This window comes from Pecten maximus, chromosome 2 (genome assembly GCF_902652985.1).
Source record: "Pecten maximus chromosome 2, xPecMax1.1, whole genome shotgun sequence".
NCBI classification, from domain to species: Eukaryota; Metazoa; Mollusca; class Bivalvia; order Pectinida; family Pectinidae; genus Pecten; species Pecten maximus.
Genome location: NC_047016.1, coordinates 18,606,818 through 18,623,208, shown reverse-complemented (window position 1 = coordinate 18,623,208; position 16,391 = coordinate 18,606,818). Strand labels below are relative to the sequence as shown.

Genomic DNA, 16,391 nt, shown 5'->3' with positions numbered 1-16,391 from the left:
GTAACACTGTATTGTGATTATACAGCCCTACCATCACCTGTCTGACACGTAACACTGTATTGTGATTATACAGCCCTACCATCACCTGTCTGACACGTTACACTGTATTGTGATTATACACCCCTACCATCACCTGTCTGACACGTAACACTGTATTGTGATTATACACCCCTACCATCACCTGTCTGACATGTTACACTGTATTGTGATTATACAGCCCTACCATCACCTGTCTGACACGTTACACTGTATTGTGATTATACAGCCCTACCATCACCTGTCTGACACGTTACACTGTATTGTGATTATACAGCCCTATCGTCACCTGTCTGACATGTTACACTGTATTGTGATTATACAGCCCTACCATCACCTGTCTGACACGTTACACTGTATTGTGATTATACAGCCCTATCGTCACCTGTCTGACATGTTACAATGTATTGTGATTATACAGCCCTACCATCACCTGTCTGACACGTTACACTGTATTGTGATTATACAGCCCTATCGTCACCTGTCTGACATGTTACACTGTATTGTGATTATACAACCCTACCATCACCTGTCTGACAGTCACACGTTACACTGTATTGTGATTATACAGCCCTACCATCACCTGTCTGACATGTTACACTGTATGGTGATTATACAGCCCTACCATCACCTGTCTGACAGTCACACGTTACACTGTATGGTGATTATACATCCCTACCATCACCTGTCTGACATGTTACACTGTATTGTAATTGTACAGCCCTACCATCACCTGTCTGACATGTTACACTGTATTGTGATTATACAGTCCTACCATCACCTGTCTGACATGTTACACTGTATTGTGATTATACAGTCCTACCATCACCTGTCTGACATGTTACACTGTATTGTGATTATACAGCCCTATCGTCACCTGTCTGACATGTTACACTGTATTGTGATTATACAGCCCTAACATAACATGTCTGACATGCTACATTGTATTTACACTGCCTTACAAATTTAAATGTTGGTTTGACGAAGAATATGTACATGTACATTGTTATAAACATCTGTTCAAGCTCTTGATCAATTATTGTGTGTCATTGATGACATGACGAATCAGTCGGCTTTAGATCATTTAACTTGTGATTTGGTTTGAATCCACTAGTTATACCTAACTTTAAAAGGTGATATCTATAATTTGGAATCGTGAGTAGATAAAATTATGCATTCATAATTATTATTTATCAATCATAAATACTTCCTCTCACAAAAACATAGAATAAATTATTTTAGTATTAGTAAATAAATTAGCTGGCGACGAAAGGACCGTTCTTTCTCCATCAACTTAAGGCTGTGTTCTACCCGAGCCCAACATAAGACAATAGACATTTTGACACATTGATGCCTGGTATGCTTGCAAAAATGCTTCATGGTGTTTGGAATAGAAGAAACTTGGGCAACCGGAACTGGAACATCTGACAGGGAGACTCTAAATAAGACCATGAGGTGTTGGTATTATTAGCAGAAACATATCGCATTACCGTATACATGTACAAACAATTGTACAGGTTGATTTGTTCACTACTAGAGAGGCATGTTATACAAAAAAAAAATAACATTATCCACTGGAAACATATATATTCGTTATACTCCTTTTCTACTTAATAATTGGTAATTTGGGAAATTTGTGAATGTATGTGGAAACTCGAAGTATTTTGGATAGTATCAACAGAAACCTTCCTGCTATATATCTTGTTATAGACAGGCGTGCGAGCTTTAATATTACCTTATTGTTGAGGGGATGTGTAGAACTCAAAACCAACCCAGTGTCTATTCTTGATACATAAAACAATGTAGGGACTCATCTGAACTAGACATGTACACAGGTAAAATGTCATCGCAATAGCCTGTACAACTTTATAATGTATTCAAATACCATTTAGGACTCTCTTAAAAAAGAAAGTAAAAGAAAAGACGTGCTATTTCAGTCTGTATGTTATGCATTTCCCGTCACGACGGTATTTTTTATACCGTTTTTAACACACTGCGTGAAGGCCTATTTCTATGATGAGATCATAATTTCAATGTTGTGTATTAATTCTTATCTCCAAAAGTAGCAGATCATCACCTGCCTAAATAGATATAAATTCATTTTTGTTTTTTCATTTGGACCGAGTTTTAACTGTAAACTAACTGTTACAATTGTCAGTTGTTATTTCTATATAGACCTTGTTTTTACTACTTATCAACTTACAATTGCCAGTTATTATTTTATATACGAGGGATGACTGATGTGTTCTGAGTCTCGTATTGAAGGGGGTACGTAATGTTCTACTGTTCTCTGACTGATAGGGCCCTGTACTCAAGGACTGGTCTCTTTTGGTTAGTTCATAGTGACGAGGTAGGATATCCATAATGATTTGGTAGCAACACTAGGGAAAGATGCCCCTTCATATGCTACAAGTGAAAAGGTGGGTGGCGGAATTTAAGTGCGGCCAACAGATCCTCTTGAGGATGACCTCCGTCCTGGAAGGCCTATCAATGTTGCTACCCCAGAAATGGTCAATAAAACTCGTCATATTGTTATGACTGACAGACTAGTCACATAAAGATACATTTGCATATAGCCAGTAGAGTTGGTATTTCACGGAAAAGACTGCATTCCATTCTGAACCATTTTGAGGAAGATCCCGCCAATTTTCTTCAGAGATTTGTCACTATGGAGGAAACATGGGCCCATATTTTTTCCCTAGAGGCTAAACAACAATCAAAACAATTGAAGCACCCTGACTTTTCCCGCCATGATATTAATTGGTATTCTGTAAATAGATTATCTAAAAAAGGGACAAGAAATCAGTGGCACATACTATGCACCACTTCTGAGGTAGTTACGGTAAAATATTATACTTAAGCGCCGCGGAAAGCTCATTAAAGGTATGTAATTCCAATAGGACAGTGCTCCTGTGCACAAGTCTCATTGCCTCGGCTGTCATTCACGATTGTGGCTTTATTGATTGAGCATCCACCTTATTCATCTGATCCCGCTCCATCAGACTTTCATCTATTTCCAAAAACCTAAAACAGTTATTTCAGGCATCCCCTTTCAGTCCGATGATGACGTCATACATGCAATAGATGACTTTCTTGAGAGCCAAGAAAAGGAGTTCTATAAAAGTGGCATTAAGGCCCTTAACACCGCTAGCAAAAGTGCATTAGATACTGAAGGGGATTTCATTGAAATATGATACAATATATCCAGTAAAATTCAAATCCTTCAATAGGAGGCTCACAACGTATCAATCAGTCCTCATGGAATGAGTTTCAACCATTTACTAGCTGTTACAATTACCAGCTTTTGTTTACTTAAAATTATCAATAACTTACAGTTGTCAGTCGCTGTTTTCCAGTATAAGAGAAAAAATTTCAGCTTAGTGATTGGTCAGGGTCCTAATGCCTGGAAGCAAATAGATGACTGACCTCGAGCCCTCTTGTTGTCATGTCTTTTCTAAGTTGAGAAAGTAAGTTCATCGAGAGTAGAACAATTTGATTAAAATATGATATGTCATCTGGCTGGTTTTAACTGACGAATTAATTGTAAAATCAATCTTGGTTGGCCAAGGTAATGATTAAACATTTGCCATGGTAACCAGGTGATGTACGCTGTTGTTGTTATTGTTCCTGTTGTTATATTGGTAATATATTAGTTCTTGGAAGTAAAAGTAACAAAAACAGAAAATCGAAATATGTCTTCACCTATGTCATTAGGTGATACTTTTATAGGTCTCCATAATTGATTAAAGGATTGCTTTGGTTAAATTCCATAACGCGCCCTACGTCTCAGCCTTTTCGACTGGTACCGTTTGTAAGGAACATACTCACTATCTTCCTATAACATGGACTACCTCAATATATACCAATGGTGCTTTGTTTTACGACTTTACAACAAATAATGAAAGGCAAAAAATATATAATTTAGAATCATGAAGTGACAATGTTTGACACCTGATATTTAAAGATGTGATAATTACGTAATGTTTTATTTTAATTAACTCGTGCAAAACGTTTAATAGAGCAAATAATTCTCACGATTTCCAATTATCATTTAAATGCAATGCCATTTATATGTAAACTATTACTGTATTGGTTTTCACGCGTGACTGCACACTAATGCTCAGGTTATTTTAAATCTAATCAAGTACAAAGGTAAAACAAAGGCGCCTGATTAGTTCGGGACTTCCACAAGCTATATACTGTACTGACAGGGAACATACCCAGTAGACTACGGTGTACGTGTGTCGAGTTTATACGTGAGCGCAACTTGGATGTAACGTCGTGTCAGTAGGTAAGTAAAACAATTATTTAAAACTTATAACCTTAAGTAACATATATAAATGTAAATAACATCCTCTTATCAATTTTACAGAATTTAGTTCAGTATTGCAGGTTTTCATTAAAACTATTTAATCAGTTTGTCGTGAAAATGACAAAGTGGAAGGACGTATCTAATCACTACGAATGCAAGTACAAATATATACAATCATATACTATTCCATTCCAGTGCTGATATTGGGTCATGTCTTCATTATTACTTACTACATCCTGCTATACTGGTGTTATATATACTTAATGATAAGCCCGACTGAGGATTATGTGTATGCTCATACTCGTCTAACATTTGAGGGTAAAATTCTGTATCGTGTATCTTTATATCGGTATAGCAATATGAAACATGTGCTGTTATCTGTTATTGAATCCTACAATTTTAACTATAGAATTATCAATTCAGCTTTAGATCTATGTAAAGTTAAAAGAGGTCTCTAATTCACCACAGATATTTGCGTGGTTAAGTGAGGTCTCTAATTCACCACAGATATTTGCGTGGTTAAGAGAGGTCTCTAATTCATCTATAGCTATTTGCGTGGTTAAGAGAGGTCTCTAATTCATCTATAGATATTTGCGTGGTAAAAAGAGGTCTATTGTTCATCTATAGATATTTGCATGGTTAAGACAGGTTTCTAATTCATCAATAGATATTTGCGTGGTTAAGACAGGTTTCTAATTCATCAATAGATATTTGCGTGGTTAAGACAGGTTTCTAACATATCCAAATATATGTTGGGTTTACAGAGATATCTGATTCATGTATCAAATTATAATAACTATTGGTTACTGGAAATAAAAATAGTATTAAGATAAAAAAAAACATGGAATAATTTGTATCGCACATCTTAGCATGTGGGCATGTTAGTAAAACGTATACTGCTAATTGTGGTATTTGTAAGTACGACACCAGTTTTATTCGGTAGACGTGCCCTATAGTAATTTCCATGAAACTATTAGCAAGGAAATTATATTCTTAATTATGTAGCACATGAAGGGAATACCGACACAATTTGGAAAGCGAAGTTTCAAAGCGAAACCCATCAATCGATGGGGAATTATAGCCATTATCGTACCAGTTTGCATGGAGACCCTTTCATAAGTACAATGGGAATAAGACCACATATTCGGGAAGAGTAAGCGTCTTCTGTTTATCATTAAAATCAATATCTAATGTTATGTTAGTGAGTGTACCCTTTATGATTAGGATATGATTGGGAAAAACAATTGTTCATTCAATACACCGTATCGTATTCAGCCAGATGAGTATTATGTAAAAGAAATGGCACTTCTTGAATTATGAAAAACTTCAGTTACATAAAATCTTTAATGTCTCTGTTAGCTCCTCAGAAAATTCATATAACCAAACATACACATTTCCCAGGCCAACCGACTCTGCAGAACCCATTGTCTTTCCATCAGGTTTGAACTATTGTGTAAGTCGAATGCGCCATCAAAAGATTAGGTGTATTTAACATTAGTATTGAACATGATTATGTTCAAAAATTGCAAACCTGAAAAAACAACAACTAAATTTAGGTAACTGGCCATCTTTGCATTAACCAAGTATTCCTGTCATAAGATAAAATGTGATACTAATTCATTCCGTTGAAGACTATGTAAGAGAGCGGTGAAATGGAAATATGCTGTATTGGACCAAATATCATATGTAGTTCAATACGGTCTATAATTCGTTAGAATATTTACCCCCCCCCCCCCCCCCCCCAAAAAAAACCTCCCGTGTTTCTTGATCCTGATGTCAAATCATTACAAAGCACATGGCAAAGATTGCAGTTGTTCCTGTATGTAAGTCATGCTATAAACCGATCAGCACCTGTAATCACTATTACATTTCCTGTTTATAAAACGAGCTTAGTTTGCTTGTTAGGGAAAGCTTACCTATACATTCGTTGTTTTTCCTCACACCGTTGCATATGTAAGATACATTTGATCAGTTTTATTACATAAACTGGCTTTTAATTCTTCAGTATTGTAATCTTTAAAAAGTAACAGCTACCGAAACGGATGCGAATCACTTTAACTTCGTTTGAATCATTCATTATAATCATGGCTGGCTAAAGACATTGCTTAACTTATCCAAACGTCATGTCATCTTCAATTATAAAGTCAATGCTGGAGTCGTATTGGGATACTGTTTACTCCAGCCGACGTGGAATTAATGCAATGTGGATTTTGAACAACTCCAAAACATTGGATTTCCGACCGTAATGCTACCATTCCCCAATCAATAGTTAAGTAATGCATTCCCTTGTTATGGGAACATCGTTTTCTAAGAAAGGCGTTTCGGGTGTATGGTTGTGAACTATACTGGAGCGTACTTCGTTAAACATATTACTAAGGTCAAGAGAAAATACACCGAAGATGAAATCGTGATTGGATATTAGATCGACAACATCTTTGTTTGGTCTTGTGACCAGATCTCTCAATAGCCTATTGGTACACTTATGGAATCAACTGTACCCTTCTGTTGGCCGACCTGTTTTATACGAGGCATATTACATTGAATATCAGTACAGATAACAAAAACTATTCCTCCAATTTGTTTCATTCTCAGAGATACTGACTATTTATTGTCTTTAAATAACAGAAATCGACGAGAAAAATAGGGTTTCGAGAGATACCGGTTTATGAAGAGATTGGGAAATTTCGGTGTCGACATGATATCATTGAAAATTATGTTCCCCTACACGATATGAAGTCGGATATATTTGGTCTGTGTTAGTCATAATTTTATTTATCTAGCACATCTGATTTGATTGTTTACCTCGCTAATATCTGAAAGTCGTATATAGTCAAACCGGGTGTATGATACAAACACGGGATTGTAGACAGCCCTTCTGTTTGTCTGGGTTTCACGAGGTCTGTCTATTCATCATCAATGCCTGTAATGATGATTAATATGGTAAACTTACTGGCGGGGTGGCAGAGAATGGGTCTACCCCTGATTTAGCATGTGATACCCCTGATGTGATGGTAAAACATGATTTATATCAAGTCTTTTGTAGTGATTCTCGAGTACCACGATCTAGCTTGAGGACTATCCCACGAGCTGGAAATTACACTTGAGGTTCCTAATCGAGTTTGATAATCATTATGTTGATTGAGACAGATTCAGAATGTTCTGTTATCAGCCGACATATAAGGGAGGCATTATATAGGACGAATCATCTGGTTAACGGAAATAACATATTGAACGAATCATCTTATGTTCGACAGTATCAAACGGAGATGTGTTATAGGACATTTGACAAGGAAGAGAGATATAGGACGAAATTGTCGTGTGTAGCGGATATATTCTATTGGGCGAATCGGCTTACACTCGACAGATAACAAAGAGATATATACAATAGGACATTATAGGGAGCAACCAACCAATTGAAAAAATAGATTTTTGAAACAGCCCCTTTGAAAAATATATTTTTGAAACAGCCCCTGTGTATAGAAATTTGAGCCAAGGATAAAATGTCTGGCAGCCACTGATTGGCCAGTATGTCATGAAGCGAGAAAATGGATATGTAGCCTGATAGGTAACTATCAATAAGATATGTTGATATTAATTTCGTAAGTCCGATTGATTTTTCCCCAAAAGTTCAGGAAATAACAATTAACAGGTAAACATTTAAGATTTTTGAGAATTTTTACTGCGAAATTCACCCATTTTCAAAATGGCTACCCCGGAGAAGATTTGAGCTGAAGGACCCAACTTGTTTTTTTTGATTAGGTGTTATATCGGACCCTAAACTTTTGTTATAAACCATAATTGTCATATTGAATTCAAGAATTTGAATGAAATACTCAAAAACGTTAACACTAAAGTCTACGGGAAAACAGTTGGTTGGTTGGTCTCTTAAAAGGAGATAATACTCAGAATATGACGAATTGTCTTGTGTAACGGAGATATTATATTGGACGAATCATCTTATAATCGATAGGTAACAAATTGTGATATACTACAGTAGGACATTTGGCATCTAAAGATATATATATAGGCTGATAGGGCGATAGTCTGTGGGACGAATAATAGTGTAGTAGATAGATACTAAATAGAACGCTTATTCAACATAGTATACAAACATTGGCCGATTTATTATGTTGGTAAAAAAGCAATGCTAAACGAAAATAACAAAAATGGCTACGTCTAAACCTAACTGGGTATTTTCCCAATATTGATACATATAATGAGTAGATCCATGATTTCCGAAATTATTAGTGGCGATAGATTTTGTAGTCTCGGGTCAGGGGTGACGACATGTATCTTTTATTATTTTGGAAAAATATGAACCATTTTGTAAATGTGAGGCGATATATGTATTAATATGACATGATCGAAGCATATAATGTTTAGGTCATTTTCATCTAGCATCGACCTATTTATGTTTCCGTGGTCTTGGTAATATACAGTATACGTTATATAATCTAATAACATATTTCGAATGTAAGTTTTATGTTTAACATGGGTGTATTTTACATGCATGCACATTCCTTTTCATAGTTGTCGTTTAGTCGATGGACTAATACAATGCTAATTGGAGATATGAACAGTACTGTCTGTATTATGTAATTTGTCGGCTTATATCCGTAATTACGCTTTACAAATGTTTGTAATTGAGGAATATAGAGCTCCAAATGTACATCAAACGGTTGACATTGTTCCAAATAAAATGTATTTACCTTGTTACTCGTGCACTGATTACATTATTGTGACGTCATGTACAATCTAGGACCACCGAAGGAATAGAGTTGCTATGGAAACAACCACGCCCACCTCAGGAACTGTCTCACACAACTTATTATTTAACAATATCATTATTACCAATGAAACCATCCCCTTAATCATCATTTGGAGTTAAAATGATATAAAAATTATATCGAATTAATGTTTAAAGATTTCGCTACGTGATAAAGGATGTAATTTGATAGGTTTAATGGCATATATTTACATCTGTCCCTTCTTCAGCTTAGTAAACTCCTCTGCGAATAACTTAGCATATACGCAATGAACAAGAAAATGCAGAAGTGATTCCTTAAAAAAACCTTCAAAGACATGTAAATCATGTAGTTGTTTTATGTATCACTATAATGACTAATCTCATGAGATAGTTACCATTAACAATTCAAAATTTTAGTGTCCTACGTATACTCTGACTTCTTCAATATGTAAAACCACATACTCCGGAACAACCTAAAATTCTAGTTGCAGACATGTACAAATCGCAATCCAAGATGCTCATTCACGCTCTCCTAACATTATAATGACCACTGGCCTGGATGCTTGACCGGGGGAGTCCTAGAGACATCAGTGTATAAAAATAACTCGTCGCATTTATATTTATCGCGAGATTTGTCACCGAGCCGAGAACGAGGCTACAACAACGTGCGCTGCATATAAACTACACACATGACCCTTGTTTACATATCGAGCATACGTGAACTTTGCCTAATAATGCTTTCATTAAACATATTAACAGAATATTCGCGTACTAGCTGAACAAAATAAACATAGTTTACATTTAAATAGTTAATTTTAAAATGAAATAATTAATTTTTCTTTGTTTTCATGGTAAATACTCAAATGTGATTGGTCGAAAAATTCTTTTCATTCTTTTAAGAAAGAAATTCCGAGAATAGCGCGAAAAATGTGACGTCACAATACGACAATTGACGTTGCGTATTGATTTGAGAAAAAGAATCCCATTTAAAACCAGTAAAATTGTACATAAAACATGTTTTAAATTAGAAAATCATTTTCAAAAATTAATTCAATGCTTAAGTAATATGCATACAACAAAACATCGATAAAATTTTAGATCGGTGAAGTTGACAATGTTCAAAAGCTAACCAGTAATCCAATAGACGTCCGGCAAAATCGGAATTCGAGTCTATTCCGCTTTCTTTTTTCGCTAAGTTCCAACGAATCATTTTCCTTTCCTAAGGAAATACTCGGGTTTTGCCATTCCACTCACGTTTGCGTCTTTTTTTGGCAGAATCTGTCCAATAGTTTCCCCAGGTCCCCGTTTTCGGCGTTCCGCCATTTTGTATGGACTGTAAAACCCGCCGTTGCATTGTGGGACTTATTTTCAGAGAAACTTAGTCCGGCAACTACAGTTATTATTTAAGGGAATTCCCCGTATACTTTCATAAATACACATTTTCTTTCAGTTTCTGATTCGCGATAGTCTTTAAGGTATGTTTCAAGTCCGAAAACTGTAAAAAGCTCAAAATGTAAACATTGATATATGTTTCTTCGTGGGTATGTGGCTTTAAGGCTGTCTGTGTTTCCAACATGATGTGCCTCTGCTATACTGTCTTACAAAATGTGTGGAATTTTGTAAATTTTCTCCTGTCGACAGGTTCTCTTTATCCAAAGTCATAAATCGGGAAGATATAGTTTTTATGCGTCGCAGGTTCCGCTTTCTACTGATAACGTATTGGAGCTTCCAAGAAGGTATGAGCTTCTCAGGGTTCAATGTCTTTGAAATAGAGATTAAAATTGTGCCGTTTTTCTGAGATTTATACTGTCTAAACCTTGAATCAATGTTCTTTTTTCTAGTTTAATTGCATACCGTTTCAAATATTTCACATTTTAAGTTGTTTTACCATTCTGCTTTGGACGTTTTCTTGGACGTTTCCACAGGTCTATTTTTAGTATATAGGCAGTACTATATCTTCCATTGCCTCAGAATGCCGGACTGCTACATCAAGTCGTAAAATTTATTTATGCTTTTATACCTTTCAGATATATCGTAAATTGAAGAATGTTGATGATTTGTGAGAATAAAATTCTTTTCGCCTAAATTTTGTTTGATTTGATGCCGGATATCGATGTACTATTTTGTTTGAAGACATCCGGCAGCTGTGGCCACCCCCCTCCCCTTCCAACCATTAGTACAACATACAATGTAGAACACCGTATTTTGGATGTCTGGTGATCACATATGCACACTGTGGGAACATGTTGAATGTACTGGCGTTATACAAATGATCGTTCGTCCTGTTTAAACTTCTAGAATTTTAGTGATGATATTTTACCGCACGATACACGACATATTAACATAGCATGGTAATGGTAAATGGTTATATGAAGGCAGTGTTAACAGTTGTGGATGTCACTTCTATGTCATTACATATCGTAACCTGGCCATGACATCAGTCCCTGTGATCTGCGCTCAAATTAATGTGAATTCTATTCAAGGGCTAAGTACCAGGGAAGAAATTGTATGGATACTACCTTCATTGGATGGACCTCTTTAGACGCTTACACCAGCAAACCATTTATTCTGTCGTCTCTGCAGAATGAATCGTAAATACTTAAAACTTAAATCAGATTTCTCGAACGTCTACTTTCTTACCAAGATAATTTTATCCGTGATTTTGTTGGAATATTCCAGATACAAGTAAGTTTTCATGGGAATAATTTGTTTATACATAAGAATTAATGATGAAGGTATAACTTTTCACATTTCACAATATGTTTGCTCATTTTAAATGTTATTCATATAAACTTTATTTCATTCGTTCATGTCATACATATACAATGAATATTACAATAATCATTTGAATGGTAACCGGAAACAAGTAAAACAATATAACTGTTTAATATATATCATAAAGCTCAAATAATTCTGAGACATGGTAAAGTGTGTGCATGCTTCATTCTAAAAGTTACGATAAAAACTAATTCCGTTTTACTCCTTACTCCAATGATCATTATATGCAGTTCCGTGTTTAAGATACACAATGTTTGCTTTATATGTACTTAAACATTACTACAGATATCGCAATTTCTTTAAGATGCGTATAAAAATGTAATGGTACTGTCGATGTTGAAAAAGACATGAAATAACAAATAAACGTTGCCTATTTCCAATGCATTTACATACGTCGTGTTGATTACTCTCCGTCTGTAAAATATATATGGTATAATGATGTTCTAATTTCCAACATGTTGTTGAATTAACAGGTAGACACAACAATATTGAGGTAATAATGTCGAGGGGAAGTCTCCGGTCTGGAGGCTCCATCTTCAAATGAGAGAACGGTATATAATGATCATATCATTAACATAGATTATTTAATTGAGGTATTGGCGTACACTGTAGTATAGGTTATAGTAATGTCCTTTAAATTATGTTAATATCTTCCAGGCGAGTTGTAGTTAGTAATGTTCAATGTAATCGTCGGACTGAAATATTGGCCATGTACTAGCACACCCTACGCCGTGCGTAAATTCTTCACATTTCAAACTTCTTCTCAAGTTCCACTGGTTGGATTCAGCTGACACTTGCCTGGAATGATCCTGAAATGGTCTCGACCAAGTGTTGTTATTTTTCGGATAAGTCCGAAATTCAAGATGGCTGCCATGGCCAATAGTGTCACCATACTTGCTACTGAGTATGTATACTACAATAGTACAAGGGTTTTTAGAGTCATGACCGTTAAGGCCCATGGGCCTCTTGTTAGTTTTTAAATTGCTTACAGAAGAGAACAATGGAATTGTACCAATAACTCTCGTGGAGAGTACACTAATCTCTGTTTATGTCAGGATTTGATAACTGATAACAATACAATAATTTTTATTAATCCTGAATAATTTTAATCACACCCATAATACCTGTATATGCAAATTATTAGGAATGAAAGTTGATTGGCTTTACATGATACAAAAGTTGTTGTACCCCGGGCTGTCACTTCGAGGCTAGCACTACCATTATACGACAGAGTTACGGAACCTTTCTGTTCCGTAGTTTTACCTAAACTTGTGTATCATTACAAACACAAATCATTTGTTAAGTTGACAAAGATGCCGGAGAGAGATATACTAGTTACAGGAATAAATCTTAACTAATGCGAGAGGTTTTGCAGAAAACAAGATCTTCCAATGTTATGACATTCCAAGTTTTTGGAAAGAAGTCATGTGGTATTTCCCTAACGCGCTCAATGTTTTTGTCGATCGCCTCTCCAATATCATTACGCAACGGTTGCCATTTTTTGTATAGCCAATATACTGTATTTCTTGATGTTTTGGACAGATGCCACGGGCCTGCATATGCTGCGATATTTATTTATAGACAGGAAACATGGAAATGTCTTGTTAAATAAAGCGGGACCATTAATCAGCACAGCGAACAGATGTCCAAACACATGTCACTGAGGACGTCCAAACACATGTCACTGAGGACGTCCAAATACATGTCATTGAGGACGTCCAAATACATGTCACTGAGGACGTCCAAACACATGTCACTGAGGACGTCCAAACACATGTCACTGAGGACGGACGTCCATTTACCCGCTAGTGACACTTACTGCAGTAATAGGCAGTGTGTTCGATAGCTTCTTTTCTACAGCATCGAAGTCTAGCGGATATATTGACAATGAGTTTTGGTAATGGCGAATTTACTACTCGCCCATCCCAGTAGGTTGTACGGGGTAGGGGTAGGATGTTAGGTTGTATAGGGTAGGGGTAGGATGTTAGGTTATATAGGGTAGGGGTAGGATGTTATGTTGTATAGGGTAGGGGTAGGATGTTAGGTTATATAGGGTAGGGGTAGGATGGTAGGTTATATAGGGTAGGGGTAGGATGTTAGGTTGTATAGGGTAGGGGTAGGCTGTTAGGTTGTATAGGGTAGGGGTAGGATGTTAGGTTGTATAGGGTAGGGGTAGGATGTCAGGGTGTATAGGGTAGGGGTAGGGTGTTCGGTTGTGTAGGGTAGGGGTAGGATGTTAGGTTGTATAGGGTAGGGGTTAGGAGGGGTTACTGTTGTATGTAGGGGTAGGATGTTGGGTTGAAGGTGGGTAGGTTTGGGTTAAGGTAGGGGTAGGTGTTAGGTTGTATAGGGTAGGGGTTGTAATGTTGGGGGTTGTATAGGGGTGGGTTGGGATGTTGGGGTTGTATAGGGTGGGGGTTTAGGATGTGGTGTATAGGGTAGGGGTAGGATGTTAGTTGTAGGGTAGGGTGCTGTTATTTTTGTTGGTGGGGTAGGGATGGTAGGTTGTATAGGGTAGGGGTAGGATGTTAGGTTGTATAGGGTAGGGGTAGGATGTTAGGTTGTATATGGTAGGGGTAGGGTGTTAGGTTTTATAGGGTAGGGGTAGGATGTTAGGTTGTATTGGGTAGGGGTAGTATGTTAGGTTGTATAGGGTAGGGGTAGGATGTTGTTTATGGGTGGGTTAGGGGGTTAGGTTTTATAGGGTAGGGGTAGGTGTTGGGGTGGGTAGGGGTTAGGTGTTAGGTTGTATAGGTGGGTGGTTGGATTTGTTAGGTTTGTTAGGGTGGGTTTTTTTCTTAGGTGGTAGGTGTGGTTTATGGGTGGGGTGGTGTTGGGTTTGTTTTGGGTGGGGTGGGATGTTGGTTGTTGGGTAGGGGTGGTGTTAGGTTTTTAGGGTGGGGTAGTGTTAGGTTTATAGGGTAGGGTGATGTTAGGTTGTATAGGGTGGGGTAGGATGTTGGTTTGTAGTAGGGCTGGTGTCTCGTGGTTGTCTGGTTGGGGGTAGGTATGTTGTTAGGTACGGGTAGGATGTTAGGTTGTATGAGTCGGGGTAGGATGTTAGGTTGTCTAGGGTAGGGTCTGATGTTTCGGGTGTATGGGTAGGGTAGTGTTTAGGTTGTATAGGTAGGGGTGGAATGGTTTGATAGGGTAGTGGTAGGATGTTCGGTTGTATGGGTGGGGTTGGATGTTCGGTTTATGGTGTGGTGATGTTAGGTTTATACCGGGTGGGGTAGGTGTTAGGTTGATAGGTGGGTAGGTGTTAGGTTTCTGGGTAGGGGTAGATGTTAGGTTGTATGGGTAGGGGTAGGATGTTAGGTTATATGGGTAGGGTAGGTGTTAGGTTGTATAGGGTAGGGTAGGATGTTAGGTTTAATAGGTAGGGTAGGATGTTAGGTTATATGGGTAGGGGTAGATGTTAGTTTATAGGTAGGGGTAGGATGTTAGGTTTATAGGGTAGGGTAGGATGTTAGGTTTATAGGGAGGGGTAGGATGTTATGTTTAGGATGGTGGGGTAGGATGTTCGGTTTATAGGGTAGGGTAGATGTTGGTTGTATAGGTAGGGGTGTAGGATGTTAGGTTGTATGGGTAGGGGTGGGAGTTAGGTTTATGGTGGGGTAGGAGGGTTAGGTTGTCTAGGGTAGGGGTAGGATGTTAGGTTACTGGGTGTGGGTGATGTTAGGTTGTATAGGTAGGGGTAGGTGTTTAGGTTGTATAGGTAGGGGTAGGATGTTAGGTTGTATGGGTAGGGGTCTAGGTGTTGGTTGTATAGGGTAGGGTAGGATGTTAGGTTATGTATAGGAGTAGGGGGTAGGATGTATTAGGTTGTATAGGGTGGGGGTTAGGAATGTTTTGGTAGGGGTGTGGAGGTAGGGTGGTTTGAGTAGTGGAGGTATGTTAGGTTGTATGTAGGGTAGTGTTAGGTTGTTGGGAGGGGTAGGATGTTGGTTGATAGAGTAGGGTAGGAGGGAGGGTAGGTGGTTAGGGTAGGGTAGGTAGGATGATTTGGTTGATGGGGGGTGGGATGTTAGGTTAGGGTGGGGTGTGTGGGGTTTAGGGCGTGTGTGGTGGGTGTAGGGTGTTAGGGTAGGGTAGGAGATGTGGTTTATGGGTAGGGGTAGGATGTTAGGTTGTATAGGGTAGGGGTGGTGTATGGTAGGGTAGGTTAGGTTATAGGGTAGGGGTAGGATGTTAGGTTATATAGGGTAGGGGTAGGATGTTAGGTTGTATAGGGTAGTGGTAGGATGTTAGGTTGTATAGGGTAGGGTAGGATGTTAGGTTATATAGGGTAGGGGTAGGATGTTAGGTTGTATAGGGTAGGGGTAGGATGTTAGGTTATATAGGGTAGTGGTAGGATGTTAGGTTGTATAGGGTAGGGGTAGGATGTTAGGTTATATAGGGTAGTGGTAGGATGTTAGGTTGTATAGGGTAGGGGTAGGATGTTAGGTTATATAGGGTAGGGGTAGGATGTTAGGTTATATAGGGTAGGGGTAGGATGTTAGGTTGTATAGGGTAGGG

The 16,391-nt window shown here is 37.7% G+C and overlaps 1 protein-coding gene across 2 annotated transcripts in view; it reads left to right on the top strand.

Annotated features, from left to right (window-relative positions):
• The first annotated feature begins 4,179 nt into the window (after window positions 1-4,179).
• The window catches only part of LOC117320556 (neuronal acetylcholine receptor subunit alpha-2-like), a 28,217-nt gene continuing 16,005 nt past the window's right edge, over window positions 4,180-16,391 (top strand). Inside the window, exon 1 of one of the 2 annotated variants that reach the window (XM_033875124.1) lies at window positions 4,180-4,327. The gene's annotated coding sequence lies outside the window, so the exon portion shown is untranslated. Of the gene's footprint in view, window positions 4,328-11,293; window positions 11,781-16,391 lie in introns of those variants that run through there. The other variant, XM_033875131.1, reaches the window with a different exon arrangement.